The following is a 10766-nucleotide window of genomic DNA, read 5'->3' as shown; positions in this document are numbered from 1 at the left end:
GGGAGGGAGGGAGGGAGGGAAAGAAAGAAAGAAAAGAGAAAAAAAAGAAAGAAAAAAGAAAAGAAAGGGAAGGAAAAGAAAGAATTCTTAGAGCCTTAGCCCTCTTAAAGAAATCATCGATTTATGTTTTGTCATATGTAGGAAGATAGTCCTGAGACAACAGTAAGTGATGTAAAGTTTTATGTCCGAATAATATACCAGATTATAATCTAGAACTTTTTAAATGGTGGCAAGTTTTATGATCTTCTGTAGATCTTAGTGGAAACTGGGTAAGGAGCATGCCCAATTTCCTCCTGGTAGCTATTCGTCATGCAAGTGCATGGTCATTCAGAATTTTCTTTCAATGTAATAGAATAATGCATCCATTCTTTTAATTCAAAAGTTATTAATTAAGGAACTATTATATGTTAGAAACTATTCTAGACATTGAGGCTACAATGGTGAACAAAATAAAGTTCAGCTCTCATGGATGCTATATTCCAGTAGAATCATTTATTCTCCCTACCAGTGAGCTCCTAGAGAATACAAACTGTATGTAAATCATCTTTGTATTTCTAGCACTTAACATGGTGTCTGGCATTTTATCCAATCACAGCATTAAAGGGATAAGAAGTCTTTGCAAACTTTATATAAACATTCTGAACCTATGAATGCACATTGACATTAATCATTTTGTCTTCTTCCTACAACAGCCACTATTGGAACTTAATATTTACAATGCTATTTTTACTTTTCTGGTTCAAGGATTATTTTAGTAGAGAAATTTTAATTCAGCAAATATTCGAATGCCTGCTTTGTGCCAGGCATTGTGCTGAGACCCAATTGGCTTTAGGAAAGAACAGCATCCAATCTTCACACTGATTTCTCTCTTAAAGAAACAGATGTTCTCTTTTAAATCTGCCTGCACAGCAAGGACTTCTCACAGCTTATGAGAAGAAAGTTATCATACAATTCTGGGTACTCCTTTGCCTATCACTCCCAAAAGAAAGTTAATTTTCTGGAAATAGTAGAAGAAAAGTACCTTGCCTCCATGAAACCTGATCATGTGTTTGAGGATGTTGTTTTCTAGAGCTGGCAACTGTGCAGTCTGCTTGTGGAGCTGCAGAAATGGTGTGGGCAAGGCTGAGGAGGAGAGCAAGGTTCTGCTCAGCCACACGCCTCCTGCCCTTCCTGCGTTCCCAGACAACTTGCCAGTAAAGTAATAAAGATCTTCTCCACTTTCTGGGAGTTTTATATGGAAGTATTTGTCTACTCTTTAATAAGAAAAGTTAACTGCAGTTTTAACAATATTATTTATAATCTTAATATTATTAAAATTATAATAATTTATCATTATAATCATGAAATATTATTTAAAAGTATAATAAAGTTATTATACTCAATGTTGGTCCAAAAAAAGGCAGACATCTGGGAGTGTTGGTGGTGACAGCTAAGACTTGCTAAAACTTTCAGGAAGTGACTTACACCAAGCATCCAATTGAAAAACTGTAACCAACAGTCGAGGATCCAGATCTCCCAAAGACATAAATAAAACACACTCACCTAATAATAATGGGGAATACATGTCATTTCCATTTCTCCAAACCTATAGAAAGTACAACATAAGAGTGAACCCTAACGGAACTGGGGTCTCTGGGTGATAATGACACGTCAATGCAGGCTCATCAGTTGTGACAGATGTACCACTTCAGTGGCCAGTGATGATAGTGGAGAAGGCTACACGTGTGGTGGCAGAGGATATACAGAATATCTCTGTTCCTTCTGCTCAATTTTGCTGTGAACCTAAAACTACACTAAAAATTTAAATCTATTTTTAAAAATATTCTGATCTTTAAAAATGTCTTTTTCAAACAGATATTAATATTTATGTAGCCATAGGAGCATAAAAGCCTCATGCTCTCAGAGAAGACTAGGGATGGAGAATTCATTTTAAATTTCTTTAACTTGTGTAATAATCATCAGGAAGATGAATGGAGAAAAGTGCAACAATGTATTTATCAGAAAAACTGAGCATTCAGAGTCTCAGAATAAACTCTGACATCTATGTCTGCTTACCTGAATGAAACTTTAGATGGCTCGCCCAGTTTGTAATCCTTCAGAAACAAAACAGCAAGGAGTGGAAATCATTCATGCCCTCTGCACAACTGGCAGCCCATTTCTAAAGTATCTCACTACAAGAAGCTAACAGTATGGACAAAGAGAAATCAAATGGGATTTTATTAAATGCTTTCTTTAAAAAACTGAATGTGCTTTTCCATTTTGTGCCATTTTTCTTCTCTGTATGGATTGCTTCTCCTGGATCAAGCTATGTTATATAACTGCACTTGCGGAGAGGGATAATTTGCTGGCCCCAAAGGAATTCTCGGAATACTAGGAGAACATGTTACAAGATGGACCCCAAAAGAGGAGCATCTGGTTGCCCGAAGTATAATGCTCACAGCAGAGAAATCACCGTAAATAGCTTTAACAGAGGCCAAATGTGTCCGTTTCAATCCAGTGTTTTATCACCCACCAAGAGAATCTGGGTGAAGGGAGAGACAGGGAGTGAAGTCATTTAGCAGGGCATGGTTCATAAATCTTTTATTAGGACCAACAGGTCAAGGTCTTTTATAGCTGTAAGATGGAAAGTTAAAGTCATTGTTATCTAACCACATTTAAAGAATCAAAACATAATTGAGAGAGAAGGAAACTAGTTCCTCCAAAGGTTAGGGAAAAGATAGGGTATTGTATTTAAAAGGTGATTTGGAGAATTAGAGAGGAAGGTGGGTATGTGCTTTTTTGCTTAATCAGAATATACTTGGAAAAAGATCATAACTAAAATTTCCCCAGTGGTACTATATTCTGATCCTGATAAATTTGGGGTTTTCTTACTGTCTCCAAGGAAATGAGTTGAGCATGCTAGTCTTATGAGAATTAGCATGTACTAAAAGCTTCTGTCATACGAGAAATATAATCACAGAACACACTGGTTTGCTGTGAATTAACAACAACCACAACAAACGGTTGGTAATTCAAGCACACGTCTGTGCAAAGTATGTATGCATATTTAAGGATTATTTATTTTATTTAAATAGGAAGAAGCAGCCATATGGCATGGAAAGGATAAGATATTTTAGTTCACTGTAAAAGGTGCATCTCAGTCTATTTATGAGGAGGTAGGAGGAGCTCCACAAATAAAACTTAATGGACTGAATTCTGGTGAGACACAGTGACTCTCTCAAAGGGTAATTCAGGCATTCTATGGAGAGCTGTAGGATTAACTATTGCTGGCATTATTCTTTGTCAGAATGGCAGAAAACACCAATGTACCACTACTGCTGGAGGCTTTGTTGTGTCCTGGCATCACCAAAATCCTCTTGTTTTGGAAAGTTAGTCTGAACTATGTGAAATTTGACCACGGTATCCACTAGAAGAATCTATTGTAACTATTCGGAATCCACTCTCCAGGGAAGTCCTTGCTTGTTGGATGTCTTATGGACCAAGTTGCAAGCACTTCAGTTTAGATGATGTTGCATAAATGAAATAATAAAAAATAAATAGAGCCTGGCACATGGGCAAAACTGCGGCTTTTATCTTATTTGTCTTCCAAACTATTCTTTTCCGATCTGATCATGTGCAGACAATTTAAATCAGAAATAGCTTGAGTGTTTCCCCTGCTGCAGTCTCACCATTCTTATAATGAAAGAGCTAACTGCCATCTTCATCAGCACATTACAGCATGCAAACAATCTAAACCTTACTACAGATGATTGATTGAGCCACTAAAGGCATCAAAATCCTCTAATTGAGCTGTCTGAACAATATCAAACGCCCACAGAGATGTGGTGGGAAAAGAATTCAGACCTATCTTATCAAAAATAAACCCTGTTTAATTGCAGTCAGCAGCTTCCTTGCCTTTGTCTCATCCTCTCATCTGCTAAATCTACCACCATGAAGTCCTATCTCTGCCTTGCTCAGGCAGAATTGTTTGATTTATTGATGGCTCAATACCTTGACCAGTATTTGGTACACCTTGTATACTTATTACTGAGCACATACCTCTAACACCATTTTACCCTCTGGCATCTGCCTTTGATCTCTGCTCCAAACCTGCATTTGTTGAATAACCAGGCTCTCTGACCTCTGTCACATCTGACATTTTCCCCTCTGGGTCATCTTGCTGTCCTTCATTGCAGATGTCGACTATAATTTATCCCTTTTGCTAACACCACAGGAAACCAGGTCCTTCTGAGGCCAATACCAGCATCCTGAGCTGATTGTGGTTGTAATAAACTGCTGCCCACCATCCACCCAACTCCACCAGCCCTTTTCCTCCTCCTCTTTGAGCTGCCAGTCATTGTCGGGGCTCATTGCCTACCTGCGTGTGTCTACCTATAATAAAGTCTTTACAGTGAATGTGGCTTTTGTTATAGGGAAGCCACACGGTTACAACTGGGTTTAAAGGGTACGTTTTCTCCTAAGAATGACAGTCTCTGGTGGACGTTCCTCCTTGTCACTCTGAGAGTGGCATGAGGAACAGTTGGAGGGGATGGAAATGTCCTGTATCTTGCTCAGAGCGGTAGTTACCCAAATATATACAAAAGTCAGTGAGCTCTATACTTTAAAAGATACATATTATTGCATCAAAAAGGTGATTGGAAAAAGCCGTAGACAGACTGATAGACAAAACGAAGCATTAGCTAACTGCAAAACCAAACTCATCCAAATAACAAACCATCCCCAGTTTTCTAACTTTACACCTAGGATCCAATTCCCTAAGCTGAACATAATTTAGAGTTTTATTTCATTCAGGATTGTTAATGCAAAATTCGAAATCGTTGATATGTCATCTAAGCCCTGCCCAGTGTCTGATGAGACAGTATAAGCTATTACCTTGACACAACTTTAGGGAAAGCAGGCAGCCTAATTTCCCCCATACACCTACAGCTGCAGGCAAGAAATGTGATTTCAACAGAGAATTTCAAATAATCAGCATCCTCCACAATTCTCACTTTACAACCCAGGTAAAGTGAGGCTAGGTTTGGAGGGATTCCAAAGCCAGGGGTAGCAAGAAGCCTTAGACCAAACAGATGATTTAAAAGACATGCGAAGAAAAATTTCAAATATACTGTAGAGCAAAATAACATTTGTTTTTTTCATTGTGCAAGGATATCCTGAAGGTGAGAGCCAAGCTCAGCTGCTGCTTGTAAATCAAAATAACCCTTTCATTTTTACCTAACAAAGACGAGAAAGGGGAGAGAACAAGGTTACAAGGTGATATTTTCACCTAGCAGGAATACTAAAGGGAATACCATTGTTGTCAAAATGTGTAAGGTCTATACATCACATGGGTCAGTGTAGCAGGGCACACAATTAAGTATAATATTGGGAAAGCATGATTTTTCCTTGACAAGGTTGAATTGTTCAATATAAACCCTGGGAAGAACTAATATGAACAAAGAAAAAAAATAAAGAGAATCCAGAAGAGGGTAGTTTCTGAATATCAGATGTCACAGAGCAAAGAAAAAATATCATAAAATATTTTGTGCATGATAAAACCTTGATTATTCAAATATTTGGTATATAGGAATAGCACATATATTGCAAAATAGAAGGTGATTAAGAAACAAGTTATTTAATTTTAGAGGGTAGTCACACGTATGAACTCTACACACACATACACACACGCACTTTTTCTCTCCCTGGTCTTAACATTCTTCACACTCCAGCTTATTGTTCACAATGTAGATCCCAGCTGAAGGCTGGTGTGGAAGAAGCCAGGCAACAAAAGATGTACGTATGTGTTTGAGAATTTTCACTGTATTTTTACAATGGATGTTGACAAACGACTTTAAAGTAGCTCAAGGAGAGGGGCTTCGTTTCTTGAAAATGATGCTCCCTGGCTCATATAAGCTGGCATATTATAACATTTATTTTGGTTTAACAAGCTGACAGCTTTCCAGCTATAAATTAAGAGGCATTTCTAACTCAGCTGCACTGCGTCTTTATCAAGGCAGTTCTTGACCACTCAAGAGACTGCTTCCTAACCAATCAAGTCAAGAGAATCCATGTAATCAAGTACATCATATCCTTTCAAAGGTTTAAATAAAAAACACTTCCATGTGTTAGGAGTTACATACTGAAACACTGAAACATTTGGAAATATACAGCTCTCTTTCTAGTATACTGCATGAGGTAGGTGTTATATCATCATACAGACAGAAGAGCTATGGTTTACAGAGGGCGAGTAATGGGCATAAAGTCACATATAATAAACAGAGGAGCCAGATTTCAAACTTGAGTCTGACACCTAAGGCCATGCAGCTGCAGAAGGCAAAACTGAATGTTGGTCACCAGTAGGACACCTATGTAATGAGGATATTAAAAACACTAAAAGATAAAACCTTGTATTCAGCAGGGCACGGTGGCTCACGCCTGTAATCCCAGCACTTTGGGAGGCTAAGGTGGGCGGATCTCTTGAGAGCAGGAGTTCAAGACCAGCCTGGCCAACATGGTGAGACCTCCCCGTCTCTACTGAAAATGCAATAAATTAGCCGGGTGTGGTAGCACACACCTGTAATCCAAGCTACTGGGGAGGCTGAGATGGGAGAATCATTTGAATGGCGGGGAGGGAAGTAGGGGTTGCTGAGGTTGCCGTGAGTCAAGATCCTGCCACTGCACTCCTGGGCAACAGAGCAAGACTCCATCTCAAAAAAAAAAAAAAAAAAAAAACTTTGTATTCGTTGAGAAGAAATTGTTTATTGCATTATTTTTTCACTTGAGAAGCTGTATTTCAAAATGGTTAAGAACACAAACTAGCAAACTAGCAGGCTGCCCACGCCGACCACGCCCCCGCACACCCCGCATGCGGGTCCACACCCACCATGGCCACTGTTCAGCAACTAGAAGGAAGATGGTGGCTGGTGGACAGCAAAGGCTTTGATGAATACGTGAAGGAACTAAGAGTGGGAACAGCTGTGTGCTATACGGGCACAATGGCCAAACCAGATTGTATCATCACTTGAGATGGCAAACATCTCACCATAAAAACTGAGAGCACTTTGTAAACAACACAGTTTTCTTGTACCCTGAGAGAGAAGTTTGAAGAAACCACAGCTGACGGCAGAAAAGCTCAGACTGTCTGCAACTTTACAGATGGTGCATTGGTTCAGCATCAGGAGTGGGATGGGAAGTAAAGCACAGTGACAAGAAAATTGAAAGATGAAATTAGTGGTGGACTGTGTCATGAACAATGACTCCTGTACTCAGATCTATGAAAAAGTAGAATAAAAATTCCAGCATCATTTTGGGCAGGAATTAACTACAAGAATGAACAAGCTCAGTTCAATGAAAAAATCCCCATAGTGCTTCCTTTGTTTCATTACTGCATTCGGTTATGTCTATCACAAACATTTTACGTTTACATGTAGCTATTTCAAAGTGTTTTAATCAGGATCATCTCTTTGGTTAATAAATAAATGTGTTTGTGCTAGAAAAAAAAAAAGGCACAGACTATGTAACCAGATTACCAGATTACTTAGTTTCAAATTCCAACTCTGGCACTTGCTAGCTGTGTGACCTTAGGCAAGTTACTTGTCTGTGCCTTGGTTTCTTCATCTATGAAATGGAGATAATACTACTACTTAATGCATATAGGGCTACATTTATGTGTAGTACTGGTATTGTGAGTATTTTTCTTTAAAGGTCTTTATGTTTTTGAGAAGCACATTGATCTGCTTAGAGAAAAATGTTTATGATATCAAGATAGTTAGGGTACAAGGGTATAGACAAAATTGTCCATGAGTGGATAATAGTTAAAAATGAATTGTCTGTAATCCCAGTACTTTGGGAGTCCAAGGTGGGCAGATCACGAGGTCAAGAGATCGAGATCATCCTGGCCAACATAGTGAAACCTCAACTCCACTAAAATATAAAAATTAGCTAGGCGTGGTGGCACGCGTCTGTAGTCCCAGCTACTCGGGAGGTCAAGGCAGGAGAATTGCTTGAACCTAGTGAGCTGAGATCACACCACTCCACTCCAGCCTGGCGCCTGGCAACAGAGCAAAACTCTGTCTCAAAAAAAAAGAATTGTCAAAAAAACTACAAATATTAGCCAGGCATGGCGGTACACTCCTGCAGTCCCTACTACTTGGGAGGCTGAGGTGAGAGGACCACCTGAAGCCAGAAAGTCGAGGCTGCAGTGCCACAGTTAGCAATGATTGCATACACTGTGCTCTAGTCTGAGTGACAGAGCAAGACCCTGTCTCAAAAAAAAAAAAAAAAAAAGAATTGTGAGTATATAGAGGTTCATGTACTATACATGCACAGGCACTCCTGCATATTTTTGAAATTTCCATAACAAAATGTTTTTAAAATATTTTACATTATACCTGGAACATATGATTATTACAGCAAAATTCCATTCTTATATGGATGTATTCATATAAAATAGATCTGTATATGGATCTATTTTAATGCTATTTACATTTAGCCCCTTTTTTATTCCTAGGGCCTAATGAAAAATAAACAATAGAGATTTATTCTTTACATCTACAGTTGGCTTAGAAGAAAAGACAACTGAAGTCATACCAGGATCTGTTATCAAAGAAGATGGAAGGCTCACCCACCATTTCAATCATGTTGAGGTGAAGAATCTGATTTAGCATCCAGATCCTGTGACCAAAAGATTTCAGGGCATGAAATAAAACCTCAAACTTCAGTTTATATAAACAATCTGAGTGAGCAGTATGGTATAATAGAGAATAATATGTAGCCAGGTAATAAATATTAATAACAATAGTTCACATGAATTGAGGAGATATTATGTGTGAGGCCAGTCACAGTGGTTTTACATTTGTTACCTCATTTAATCCTCTCAACCACGCAACCTATGAAGTAGGCATAATAATAATTCACTCCATTTTATAGGTGTGAAAACATTGGCCAAGAGAGGTTAAGTAGCTAAAACCTGCTACGTAAGACTGACACTAATGCTATACTTTTCTTTCCCAAACATCACTGGCTCAGGAACTCAAAGGTTAAAAGTCTTTACCAGGCAGACAAAAAAAATAACAAAAAACAAAAAACAAAAAAAACACATGCCCATCATCCTTCAATCAGCTAGTTACTGTAGGAGTCAACACATCCAACCCAACAGTCTGACTCCAGAGCCCTGACCCTCAACCACATCACTATAGAAGACCTAGCTTCAAGTCCTGACTCCACTAAGGTTTGTAGTCTTGTGCAAATTGCCCAACTTTTCGGTCCTTCTGAGTCCTTTTCCTTGCTTTGTTCTTCCTGGGTGTTTTGCCTGAAGCTATAGATGGTGCCTTTTTGAAGACCTCAGCATCTCTGGGTTTCAGCAGCTACCACAATGAGGCAGGAAAAATATCCACAAACTCAGGATCACCAAACGGCTGTTGTTAGGTACTGCTAGGGATTGCTTACCCGCACATGGCCAAAGCAGTTGCTATCAACCCTAGCTGCACGTTAGATTCACCAAGGGAGCTTTTAAAAATCACCAATGCCCAACCCTACTCCCAAACCAATTAAATCAGAATCTCTGGAGATGGAGTCTGGGCACTAGAATTTTTTTTAAGTTACCCAGATGATTCTGTTGAATCCTGTGTTGACAGCTGCTGAGCTAAAACATGAGAAAACCCATAAGCACGGGGATTTAATAAAACCCAAATAACCTAAATATTCAAGTAAGCCTTTCGAAATGATGCTTCACATATTACTGTACTCTACATCTGCTTATTTTTAAAATCCTAATTCCAAAATTAATTATGTAAGTATACTATTCACAAATGTACAAGGTACAAGTACATGTTTGTGCACATATACATAAACACAAACACACATGTGATAAGTATGCTCGTGTAAGTGCATTATTTTCATGCCACCACAGCCACATATGCTATAGCTCTGGTTTTGGGATAAAATCAGCATCAAATATCAGTCGTATTTTCATTCTACCACCATACACACACACCATACACACACACACACACACACACACACACACACCACTTCCTTCTATAAGGAAGTGGTTCCCTATAAGGCTGGGATCCCACATTTGCATCTTTCTAAAATTGAAGAACAAGAACACAGGGAGTCATTTCAGCTGCTGACAAATGAGATTAACTTGACTCTAGATATAGCCATATACTTGAATCAAGGAAGAAAATGCCTTAAATTTCTGCTGCTTTCCTATTGTCATTTAAATTGGAACATCTTAATTTTTATAAGAACTACTGTTGGATTTTTATATAGACATTTATTTAATAACTTTTCCTGTCTCACACAAAGAATTTAATGTGCACAACTGGAAGGAAAAAAGGCAATGGTATTCAGAGGTTTAAAATAAATTAAACATTCCTTCCATGTTTTTCTGGATGACTTACCTCCATAAATTACATCTTTTGCACTATGCCATTTGTTTCCCCCAACTGTTTCTATATGGTGTAATAATTACATGCTCCATTGAACTCAAAAGGGTTAGTGAAAGGTCAAGCGAATAGAGAAAATATAAGAAAATGTAAAGAAAAAGCTGCAGTTTGGTCTTTGTTGGTATATACAAAAATTATTTAAGTGAACAGAAATTTCATGGAAAAGACAGAAGACACCATCATTCTATTCAGGTTACATTTTACACAAAGCTCAATGTAAGAAAACATTTAAGCCACTTTAAACATGGTGTCTCCTTATTACTCATGTCCCCTCTTCCTTGCGTAAGCAATGAAGAAGCAATGATATTAGGAAATGATATTAGAAATTATATTTAA

At 38.3% G+C, this 10766-nt stretch overlaps 1 pseudogene; it reads left to right on the top strand.

Moving 5' to 3' along the window:
* The first annotated feature begins 6863 nt into the window (after positions 1 to 6863).
* On the top strand, positions 6864 to 7269 carry LOC108300411 (annotated as a pseudogene).
* The last annotated feature ends 3497 nt before the right edge of the window (positions 7270 to 10766 follow it).

This window comes from Cebus imitator, unplaced genomic scaffold (genome assembly GCF_001604975.1).
Source record: "Cebus imitator isolate Cc_AM_T3 unplaced genomic scaffold, Cebus_imitator-1.0 Scaffold27, whole genome shotgun sequence".
Classification (NCBI taxonomy): domain Eukaryota; kingdom Metazoa; phylum Chordata; class Mammalia; order Primates; family Cebidae; genus Cebus; species Cebus imitator.
Note: the sequence above shows the minus strand (reverse complement) of the source record. Positions and strands in the feature narration are given on the sequence as shown.